Source organism: Carcharhinus amblyrhynchos, chromosome 7 (assembly GCF_965287045.1).
Source record: "Carcharhinus amblyrhynchos chromosome 7, sCarAmb.v2.hapA, whole genome shotgun sequence".
In the NCBI taxonomy this organism is placed as follows: domain Eukaryota; kingdom Metazoa; phylum Chordata; class Chondrichthyes; order Carcharhiniformes; family Carcharhinidae; genus Carcharhinus; species Carcharhinus amblyrhynchos.
The window spans coordinates 53,437,572-53,450,213 of record NC_137330.1 but is presented as its reverse complement, the minus strand read 5'-3'; the positions used below and the strand labels follow the sequence as shown (position 1 = coordinate 53,450,213).

General features: G+C 40.5%; 1 protein-coding gene across 7 annotated transcripts in view; it reads right to left on the bottom strand.

Annotated features, from left to right (window-relative positions):
• The window catches only part of mpv17 (mitochondrial inner membrane protein MPV17), a 57,562-nt gene that overhangs the window by 37,233 nt on the left and 7,687 nt on the right, over positions 1 to 12,642 (bottom strand). The gene's annotated exons all lie outside the window — the stretch shown is intronic.

The window sequence follows — 12,642 nt, the reverse complement described above, 5'->3', positions numbered from 1 at the left end:
CAGCACCACAGGGTCCCGGGCTGGCCAACAAATGGCAAGACTGACAGATTGGTGCCACTGTGCATGCACAGAGTTCCAGAACTGTCAGACTCTGGCACGAATAGGCCCCATCCCCTGTGTTTTTAATGAGATTCATGATTGTGGCTTCTGCAGTGCAAAGTACGGAGATTCGAGTGTGAAGTTGAACTGACAAAACATTCATGATCTAGAACAGTTCCCACCAATTCAGCATTTTTGGCAGAATCACCCCCTATGTTTTTAAAGAACAACCTGACCAGTCATGAATGAATACACAACTCATAATAATTGGACACAAATTGTGCAGAAAAGAAAAATAATACAGTGGCACTTGCATGTTAATTTGGTACCGACACCTCCCCATTTATACAATTACCAGCAATACCAAAAGTATCAAGCTTTCTTTCTTAACATAAGTAAAAGATATTGCTTCAGAAGTCATGTTTAAAGCTTAAACTGAAACTCTCACTAATATTGCACACATTTCAAAATAATAATGCTTTTTTTTGCTCCTTCAGATTCATCCACCGAAGAGGCAGGAACTGTTCCAAACTTCCACACCCAAAAAATTCAAACTGGCAAACTAATTAGTAATAAAATTGATGCCTCCTGGCTGGTTTATCAGGATTCAAAGGGTGTCGTTTGATTATTCAAAACTAAAACACTTCAAAGTGGTCTCAAAGTCATTCTGCCCCAACGAGATAAATCCCACTGTCACATCATTCTAATGCAATGCTTCTGTCGTTCACAGCATAGGGATACTTTTTAAAATGATCATGAATCACTCAATGACACTGCTTCACTCCTGATAAATGCATCTGGTGTACTATTTTGTGGTTAGCATCAACACAACTACAAATATTCGGGCAAAACTAAATATTGAATGCAGCCCTCATTGTAAAAATAGGATTTTATATTTTAACTCTTCCAAATTTAACTTGGACAAGTGAAACATTGCCCTCTGTTAATTTTGTTTTGCTTCTTAATTTCCACTTTCACATACTGGACCAAATGAAAAGGTAAAATATATATATGCACACATACACAAATATAAGAGACACCTCTGTGACTTGAGTCTGAGCTGGTAAACGCACACACCAGGATGTAAACATAATATTGGAAAACTCTCAAATACAATCCCTGTTTTATGCACAGCTCACTGACCCCACCTTGACCCGCAGTAGGGAAGCACTAATTCAAATTAACACCCTTGAGTTGGATGGAAATTAATCAGTGCTTCAATTAGTGCAGTGCTTAGTAAACAGCAAAGCTTGTATGCGGTAAAGTAGTTAAAAAATGTTCTTTCCCCTTTTTAAATTATTCCATGTAAGACTCTATGTAGAGTGGTAAATCCAAAGGAAATGTATAATTTGATTTCTTTTCATTCTAAAGGGTTACTTGCTTTTTTTCCTTTTTACTGTAAATTTCAGTAGAACATATTTTATTTGAAGTGATGTTGCAGATCACCAAAATTACCTCCCTGAATGTCTTTCTTCATTGAGAAGCATCTCGCAGATGCTTGGTACCTCCCTATGGCATTAGGGCAGAAATCTAATATTCAAGGAACATCAAGCTTGCTTTCATCCATTTTGTGACATACTTTTGTGTCCCAACACATTCTTCTTTGACAGTATACAACAAATGATTTATTAAAAAAGTACTATAGCACTAAGTGCTCTATCTCTGTTGTGCCTTACATAATTGAATCTTAACGCTTTAATCTTATTTGATTTCTGTAACAACCATACAACCAGTGGAAAGTTTCATGAGATGTGTTTTATCCCATTAATGAAAGAAATATCAAATGATGGCTACAGATGAATTCACAAATAAAACACGCATTACAGGCAAGGTCATAAAAGTCATCATCATGCATCATCTTCTGGTAAAATTGTGTACTGCTTTTTGGAAGCAACTGTCGTTTCAGAGTTTAAATATTTAAAATGAATCATAAAATGGGGGGCTTTCAGGCTCTTCTACTTGCAAGTCAATACTTAATATAAAAAGCTATAAATAGCAAAATAAGTGAATGTTTCCTTTAGGCAACATCTTTGGCACTTTACAATACACGAGAGAGATTTTTAATACATATTAGCAGAACAGAGATGGTTCATCATTCATTCTCATACTGGAAACCTTCATTCAAAAAGCATGAGTGCTTGAGCATTCATGCTTGAGTGAACTAGAACTAAAGCGAGACAAACTCTTCTGCTTTCCAAGTAAGATTTTTCATTTTTGCCCTGTTAAAATGTGATCATGGTTCCATGGGCACAGGCCGCCTTTGGTACATTTACTGAAGCATATTCAGTTGATTTTGCCTGTTCCTTTGCCAACAACACTAAGTGCTGCCCGAGATGAAATCAACTCAGCACAGACTAGAGATTGAATTTAAGACTTTCTCTGATGCACATGGTTTTGTTCTACACATATGCATCAAATAAACTTTTCAAATTTGTTTCTGGTGTCATAAAAGAAAGCAACATAAGAACATAAGAAATAGGAGCAGGAGTAGGCCATCTAGCCCTTCGAGCCTGCCCCGCCATTCAATAAGATCATGGCTGATCTGTCGTGGCTCAGTTCCACATTCCCGCCCTCTCCCCATAACCCTTAATCCCCTCTCTTATCAAAAACCCATCAACCTGCGTCTTAAAAATATTTAGCGAGGCAGCCTCCACCACTTCAACGGGCAGAGAATTCCAGAGATTCACCACCCTTTGAGTAAAGAAGTTCCTCCTCAACTCCGTTCTAAACCGCCCCCCCTTTATCTTGAGGCTGTGCCTCCTAGTCCTACTGTCCTTTCTGAGTGGGAAGAGTCTCTCCACCTCTATCCTATCCATCCCATTCATCATCTTATATGTCTCAATGAGATCTCCCCTCATTCTTCTAAACTCTAACGAGTACAAGCCTAGTTTATTCAGCCTCTCCTCATAGCTCAACCCCCTCAACTCCAGTATCAGCCTAGTAAACCTCCTCTGCACTCCCTCCAAGGCCAAAATATCCTTGCGTAAGTGCGGCGACCGAAACTGCACACAGTATTCCAGCTGCGGCCTCACCAATGCCCTATACAGCTGCAGCAAGATCTGTTTTGAAGACATGTTTTGTATACAAGAACAACAATATTTTCCCTCCGCTGAATTACCTGCAATATATTCCAGAATTTTCTGTCTTTGTGTGCTAATGTGGTTTTAAAACACAATGGTACTGCCAATCTTTCACTGAATGCAAACCACTCATAATAGATATCCATTCATGGGATCCCTGTGACATAGCACAGCACAAAATTTTTGCAGCATGCTACTGGTATTCCGGTGCATATTTTGGAAGCTAAGACTGAATCATACAGAGCTTTTGGTATTTACAAAAAACATGAAAGCTACATCCATGTCATTGAGTACATAATGTTCGTCAGCTCTTCAAAATGGGCGCTGGTAGCCTTCAAATATAAGAACATAAGAAATAGGAGCAGGAGTAGGCCATCTAGCCCTTCGAGCCTGCCCCGCCATTCAATAAGATCATGGCTGATCTGTTGTGGCTCAGTTCCACTTTCCCGCCCTCTCCCCATAACCCTTAATCCCCTCTCTTATCAAGAACCCATCAACCCGCTTCTTAAAAATATTTAGCGAGGCAGCCTCCACCACTTCAACGGGCAGAGAATTCCAGAGATTCACCACCCTTTGAGTGAAGAAGTTCCGCAGGCTTAACAAGTTGGATGATATCACTAGAATCTCTGGTCATCATTCATATGACTAGCTACAATAATTTGCATGACAAGTACGATTTAAGAGATTAAACAAGTTACTTTTTGTGTTGGGCACTGACGAGCCACATGTGGCAAATTATGGGCACACAAACTTCAAAAGACATTGATATATTGGAGAAGTTTAGAAAAACAGTGACAATGGATAATCTCAGAAATTATGAAGAGATGGAGTAATGAGTCTATCCACTGATTAAGATTAACTCCCAATCTCTTTGGATGGATAAACAGACGGGCCAAATGTTCTCCCACATTCATAATTTCATTAGGTTCCTGTGTGATATTTTACTGAATATGATGTTCTCATCTACCAAGGCTATAGAAAACAATTCTACAAGATTGAAGAATGTGGTTTGTCTGGTTAAGTATTTTGGAATTTTGTTGGATTAGCGTGAGGACGTGAGGGAAAATCTATGCTGGGTCCTGCCTCAGATTACATTAATTGGCTAAAACCCAAAGGTTTGCATTTATGTAGCACCTTTAATATAGTAAAATTTTACAACACACTTAACAGGAGTAATTAACACAATCTGATACCAAGCCACAAAATGAAATACATGGACATAGAGGTAGGTGCCTCTTAAAAGCAGGAATGAGTAGCCGGCGTCGACAGGTGGGAGTGAATTCCAGAATTTAGCACCAAAGTAGCTGAAGGTACAGCTGCTGGTGTTGTGAAGGAAATCAGGATGCACAAAAGGCCGGTAATGGAGAAGCTCAGGGATCTCTATTGGTCTTTGGGATGGAGGAGATGTAGAGAAAGGGAGTGGCAAGGATACGGGGAATTTGAAAATGAGCATGAAATGTTTAAAGTTGGATCAGGAACTGATCCAGGTCAGCAAGCAAGTCACTCATGAGTCAACAAGACTTGATACAAGTTATCAGGACAAATGCCTCAGCGTTTTTGAAAGAAATAGGCTTGATGGATTAACTTAATTGAACTAGGATTGCAACTAAACAAATGTTACCTAAAAACAAATAACAAAATTAAAAAGCAAGGTTCACAACTAATATTACGTCTATGGTAGCGATACTCCCAGCTTGGCAACAGCAAACATTCTGCTCCTGATCAGTTTGAGAACAGTTGTAATATGGACAATCCACATTACTATTTCTTTTAAACTAAAGGCACTAATTGATAGCAATGAAAAAAGGCTTACATTTATATAGCATCTTTCACAACCTCACAAAGTTCTTTACAAGTTAGTCACATACCTTTGTAGGAAGGATGGCAGTCAATTTATGCACAGTAAGCTCTCAACAAACAGCAATGCAATAATGATCAGACAAATTGTTTTGTGATGTTGATCGAGGGATAAATATTGTCCAGGACACTGGAGACATCACCCCTACTCTTCTTTGAAATATCACCTTAGATTTTTTTTTTTAAGTCTGACCAAGAGGGTGGATTTAAGATGTCTCATCTGAAAGATGGCACCTCCAACAATGCAGCACTCTCTCAGTGCTGCACCAGTGCATCAGTTTATATTTTTGTGTTCAAGTCCTGGAGTGGAATATGGACTCACAACCTTCTGATTTAGAGGTAAGAGTGTTGTCAAGAGAGCTGTCAACCAATTTATTGTAAACATGTCCCGAATAAGTCACGTTGGACTCGAAAAGTTAACTGCTTCTCTTCCAAAGGATGCTGCCGGACCTGAATTTTTCTGGAAATTTTATGTTTCAGACAAATTTAGGGTTAGCTTTTCATTTTCTCCACTATCCCCACTACAATCTGCATAGATTTTACCAGGATGTTGCTTGGCATGGAAGGACTGAGTTACGAGGAAAGGTTGGAGAAACTGGGACTCTTCTCCTTGGAAAGACGGAGATTAAGGGGGGACATGATAGAGGTATATAAAATACTGAAGGGAATAGATAGAGTCAATAGTGGTAGGCTGTTCCCTAGATTGGGGACAATTACGAGAGGTCACGATCTAAGGGTGAGGGGGGAGAAGTATAATTTAGATATGAGAGGAAGGTTCTTCACGCAGAGGGTCGTGGGGGTAGAGAATGCGCTACCGAGTAGGGTGGTGGAGGCAGGCACGTTGGACTAGTTTAAGGTTTACTTAGATAGACACATGAGCGAAACAAGGATGGAGGGTTATAGTAGAGGGTATTAAATAGGGTCAGAGCCTCGGGACGGCACCGGAAATGTAGAATTACATGTTAACATTTTTGTCTTTTTATTCCGCAGGTGTCGGTCCACCTTGTTGCCAAACGAGGGGCATGCACACGGTGGGTCGTGCGTGGGCTGCTCTTGGAGGTTCCGGGAGTGGCCTAGTACTTCGTGTCGGTGTGTGTGCTTGATCCTGGACCGGTAGACGGGCGCTGCAACAGTTCAGTGACTATCACTGCTAGCTGTGCAGATACATGGATTTGGGCCTGTGTCTGTGGGAGTTTGCGCATTCTCCCTGTGGTTGCGTGGGTTTCCTCTGGGCGCTCCGGTTTCCTCCCACACCCCAAAGATGTGCTCTTAGGCTGATTGGTATACCAAATTGACACTATTCTCCCCTGAATCTGGCTAAATTAGGGGTTCCACTCACATACACACAGGGCAGGGTAGGTGTAGGAGGATGCGGTGGCACGGGCTCGTTGGGCCAAAGGGCCTATTTCCCGTGCTGGGTTGTTCTTTGTTCAGTGTTAGCACAGGCATCAGCACTAACACCTTATAGGGTACAGACCTAAAATCGGACAACCCAAATGGTGCTAGTTCCTCTTCCTTGGGCTTCTGGAAATAAACAGTGAAGAATGTTTGCAGCTGGGAATATCTGGTAACAGCATCATTTGAATCTGGCTGCCCTCTAGTGTTAACACCTGAATAAAATATTTTGTCCATCACTTTTTGATTCTGGCTGCATACATGTGGCATCCTTTACTAATGGGAACATTGATCCCTGTGCGTTTGTCAATCAGGCCTTCTTTTCATTCAGAAAACAAAATGTTCAGTCATCTATCACTGTGATAATTTCAGACATAATAAAACAACCAGAAAGTGGCAGTAAAAGCAAACATGGAAGTAGTCATTTTATACAATAATTATCGATATCAACATAGGAGGCAACTATTCGGCCTTCTTCGCTGATGCTGTCTCTGACAGATCTATCCAATTAGTCCCAGTCTTCTGCTCTTTCCCTATAGCCCTGTGATTTTTCACTCAGTATTTATTCAATTCTCTTTTCAAAGTTACTGTTTAATCTGCTCCCCCCACCCTCTCTTGTGTATTCCAACACAACTCTGTGCAAAAACACTTCCCATATTGTCTCTGACTCTTTTTCCAGTTACCCTAAATCTGGATATTCTGATAACCGATCCTTGTGTTTCTGTAGCCAGCACTGCTAACTCATCTCTGTAGCATTCCTGCTAGGATAAATACTTACAGCATGAAGTAAACAAGTACAAAGATAGCAGGTCATCATGGGGTGCAGCTTGAGACAGAGTGAGTGTTTAGGCATTTGCATGAGGAAATTTTAAGAGTTAATCTCTTTCTAAAACAGAGTCTGCTTTGCATTCAGCATTAACCTACATTTTACTGCTAAAGTTGTTTCTTTCAGCCTTAAGCTACAATTAGTTAATTTTTACTGGTTCCTCTAGCCAGCAGTGTTGACTCACCTCTGTCGAATTCCAGATAGTTTAAACTCACGGTGTCCAGTTAAGCACACAATCAGCAAAGGTGAAGACAGCAGTATGTCACTGAATGCAGCGCAAGACAGTGTTTGAGTTTGGGAATTTGGTGAATGAGGAAGGGGTGGGGGTGGGGGGGGGGTGTTGTTTTGAAATTTTACATAAAAGGAGTGGGCCCAAAACCAGTAGTGAGATTTGAGAATTGAAGCCTGGAAGCATTAATTAGCTGAGTAGTTGATGAGTCAAATTTTTTTCCCCTTTAAAGTGGGGGCAGACATTTAGACTGGTACTAGGGAGATATAGGTATTATAGCTTACCCAATTAAACCACTTGATAAAACTACAGTTAATTATTAATTTATTAAATAAAGCACAACATAGATAGCAGGACAGGTTGTATGTTGTATCTGGGAGCTGGTGGATACCTGGATGATTACCAGCAACCAGATTTGCATCTGCAATTTGAGGAACTTTGTCTCAAAGTTGTTGAGCTCTGCAATGGAGAGGAAAAGTTACTTGGGCACATTGTTCCAGGAGGCAGTCACATCCCCTAGGCTAGGTACTTCAAATTCAATTCAGGGTGAGGCACAGGAGGGCTTTGGGAAGTGAGGTGGATATGGGGGTCCAGAACATAGCATTGGAGGCGGCTCAGCCCTTAGTAGATCAGACTTAAAATCCAGTAGATCTGAAGATCTTGTAGCTTGCGTGTGTTAATCGGACAACAAATTTTATGAAATTGGGCACACAAAATGGAAGCAAACTAAAGCTACCCTCAGAGCCCTCCACTAAAACTCACAAAGTAACAGACACCAAACAGTAGGCAAGAGCATGCTTTTAGAATGCAAATTAGGGCTAAGCACATAAGGGAAGTTGGACAGGATGACACCTACAGGAACTAAATTAAAAAACACACCCCCACCCCATCAAAATCAGCACTTCTAAACCAGTCAAACAACCCATGGAGACACCTAAAATTAGCACAGTTAAGGAAACGCCCTGGCCCCTCAAACCTCTTGTGAGATCAATGACACACCTATGGTTCAAACTCCAGAGATTCTAGACCATTAATAACCAATCAGACAAAAATGATTAACACACACTTAAAACAATTGCTCCAACACTCGAAAACATCGAGACAGGATGGCTGAAGTCAAATACTGTAAATAAAGGATTAGCATTTGAATCGTGAAGTTCAGGTATAACTGTAGCCTGTTGTGGGGGAGTCTTTAGAGCGCTTTCGGGACAATCCAATTGTATGTCCTGACTGTGCTTCTCCGTTGATGTAAAGAAAATAAAGCTGTGCCGTTATTGAACTTCACCCCGAGTCCGTAGTGGTCGTTTTGCCCACTCGCGTTTACATGTGTATGAAAGCAAGGACTACAGAGAGGATGAACAGGTGACCGTGGCATCATGCTGCAGGAAGACATTCAAGTGGGTGACTTAAAAAGAATGCAGTTGTAGAAGGGGACAGTACAGTTAGTGAGATAGGTACGTTCTTGGCAGCCAACAGCATGAGTCCCAAAGACTTTGTTGCCGATCTGATACCAGGGTTAAGGACACCTGCTCTGGTTTGGAGAGAGATTTGCATTGAAAGGGAAAGGATCCAGTTGTCATGGTTTACATGGGTGCCAACGACATATACTGCACCAAAAAGAGGCTATGCTAAGGGAGTGTGAGCATCTAAAGGCTGAATTATAATGCAAAATCACAAAGGTAATAATCTATAGATTACTACCTGAACATTAAGCAATTTAGCATAGGGTAAATAGTGAGTTGAATGCATGGCTCAAACTGATGTGGGAGACATGGGTTTTGATCCACAGGCACTGACACCAGTGCTGGGGAAAAAGACTGTATTAGGATAGTTGTCACCTGAATCACACAGGGACCAGCATAACTCGGGCTGGTGGGGTGGGAGGTGCATATGCAGCAGGGGTCACGTGAGGGAAGATTTAGAAAGCTAACAGGACAAAGTAATAGTTCAAGGCAGCAATAAAGGAAATGACAACCAGAGGGGGACAGAAAGACAAAGAGCACATAAACTTAAGTTTGTATACAGAAACAGCCAATAGTTTCAGGGTAAGCAAAAATAGTAAAACAACAGAATTAAAGGCTGCCAGAATGCTCACAGCATTCACTACAAGATGGATGAATTGATAGCATAAACAGAAATAAATATGTATGACATAATAATCATTATAAAGGGGTGGCTGCAATGTGCCCAAGACTGGGATCTAAATATTTAAGGCCATTTGACATTTTGGAAGGGCACAATGCAAGGAAAAGGAGGTGGGGTAGCTCTGTAACTAAAGGATGAGATCAGCATAATGGAAGAAATGATCTTAGCTCAGAAAAACGAAATGTAGGAGCAGACAAGAAGTAGCAAAGGAACATCACTCATGGAAATACTTTATAGCTTCCTTGACAGGAACTAAACAGTAGGATAAAGTACATGTCAAGACATAATCGGGCTTGGGATAAAGATATTGCGACAATCATCAGTGACTTTAATTTTTGATTGGACAAATCAAATTGCCAACAGTAGCTTGGAGGATGAATTCATTGGGCGTACCCAGGGCATTTTCTTAAAACAGTACATTCTGGAGCCTACCAAGGATTAGGATATTCTGGATTTGGGAATGTGTAATCAGACAGGATTATTTAAGAATATCATATTAAGAGATTCTCTAGATCATAACAAAAATTTTGAGAAATATAAGTCCATAACTAGAGTCTTAAAATTCAATAAAGGCAAGGGTATGGAAGACAGAGCTGATTAAATCTGACTGGAAAATAGGTAGAGATACAGTGATAGACATTTAAGGGATTATTTCATAACTCTCAACAAAGATATATTTCATTGAGGAAGAAAGTTTCTAGAAGATTACAAACCACAAATGTAACACTTCTATTTCAGAAAGGAGACAAACAGAAAGAAAGAAACTATAGGTCAGTTAGCCTAACAACTATTTTTGGGAAAACATCAGAAAGAAGGACATTTCAAAAATCAAAGCACAATCAGGCAGAGTTAACATGGTTTTAGGAGGGGAAATGGGTTTAACACATTTAGTATATTTATTGGTACCTCACTTAAGGAAGGACATACTTGCACGGGAGACAAGTCACAGAAGATTCATGAGGCTGCAAACAGGATGACGGATTTGTTTATGAGGAAAGATTGAAGAGACTGGGTGTTTGCTCCTTGGAGTTTAGAAGAACGAGAGGTGATCCTATAGGATTCTGGGAGAAGATTTCCCATTGTGGGGGTAATCTAGAACTGGAAGCAATTTGAAAATAAGGGGTCTCCCACTTATGTGAGCAAAGAGCAGGAGTAGGTCAATCAGCCCACTGAGCTTACTCTGCCATTTAAGATCATGGCTGATCTGATAGTAATCTTGAATCTGCACCCTGTCTACTCTCAATAACCTATCACCCGCCCCCTTGCTTAGAGTCTATTGACTTCTGCCTGAAAAATATTCAAAGACTCTGCTTTCCACCAGCTTTTCAGGACAACCGTTCCAAAGAATCACAATCCTGACAGAAAAATTCACCTCTGTTTTAAGTAAGTGTCCCCTTATTTTTAAACAGTGACCCCTTCCAGTACTAGATTCTCCAACAAGAGAATCCTCTCAGCATCCTCCCAGATAAGGGTCAGAGATAAGGAGGAATTTCTTCTCTGAGACAGTTCTTCGTGTTGGAATTCTTTCCTCCAGTAAGCAGATGTGGTCACGGAATATGTTCAAAGCTAAATTAGATAGATTGTCGATTGCCAAGAGAGTTGAGGGTTATGGGTACAGGCAGGAAAATGGAGTTAAGGCCAGAATGATTTCATCCATGATCTTGTTGAATGGCGATCAGACACATGGTGCTAAATGGCCTAATAAAACTACTATTTCTTATGTCCTTATGCACCGGAAACTGTATCGCCAGTGTTGTACTCCCTCCTTGGGCAAATCCTGAAATCTTAGGTCAAAATAAACTGGGTTGAGTCTTCACCTCATTCCACCCTGGAAACGTCAGATCCATTATATACAAACATTGCTTCATTGTTAGGAATTCCACACGATAGTAATTAATCTATTTTCAATAACTTCTTTATAGTCTGTCCACAATGAGAGGAGTTTGTAACATTTACTGTGGTATTTCTTGTATATCATTTCTTGATTTAACTAATTTGTTGGCTCAATGTTACACCACATTAAAGTTTAAATTTGTTAATGGAGTGCAGAGTGTGGTGACTGGGGGATTTTCAATAACTTCACTGCAGGGTTAATGTAGGACTATTTGTGACCCTAATAAAATAAACTTAATATAAAAGCTTAAATTTAAAAGTAATACTCAACACAAATGAGTACTTCCCAATAGGAATGACTGAATAACACTCCAGAAGTGGATCTCTGGCTAATCCTTCCTTCCTCCGGCCCATAAACTCAAGGTTATTTGCCGTTTTCCAGCTGAATGCAGCACACCACAATTCAGCACAGACCTGGGATCAAAGTCTGCAAACACATCTGCTCAATTTGACATGAAGTCATTGTGACAGCTCCTAAAACAGAAATGCTCATCTCCTCCTCGCAAACGCTCAAGTACCAGGAAGACAACTCAGAGCAACTCAAGAGGGCAGCAACATTATTGCTGTAAATAAGTAATGCTTGGTAATTATATACAAACTTTATTTTTACAAGAACAAAAAATACATAAGAACATAAGAAATAGGAGCAGGAGTAGGCCATCTAGCCCTTCGAGCCTGCCCCGCCATTCAATAAGATCATGGCTGATCTGAAGTGGCTCAGTTCCACTTTCCCGCTTTCTCCCCATAACCCTTAATTCCCTTGCCTACCAAAAACCTATCTACCCGTGTCTTAAATATATTTAGCGAAGTAGCCGCCACCACTTCAACGGGCAGAGAATTCCAGAGATTCATCACCCTTTGAGTGAAGAAGTTCTTCACTCAAGTGTCCTAATCTAAAGATTCCTAATCCAATCTAAAGACTCAAATGTAATTGCAGCAGCTGCTGTGGCGTGCAACACAGCAGAACGTAGTAACTGGTGGTTGATGATGCCACACATCATCTCAGCTTTTGTGACAAATTCACACATTATATTTGTAATAAATTTACACACTCTGCTGCAACAAACGTGCATTTGTGCATATATCAAATTTGCTGTGCTGCCCACCCAACCTTGTTTTGATGCACAGTAACTTATATTCCTACCACACTTTAGCAATGACTGTGGTTTCCACCCCCT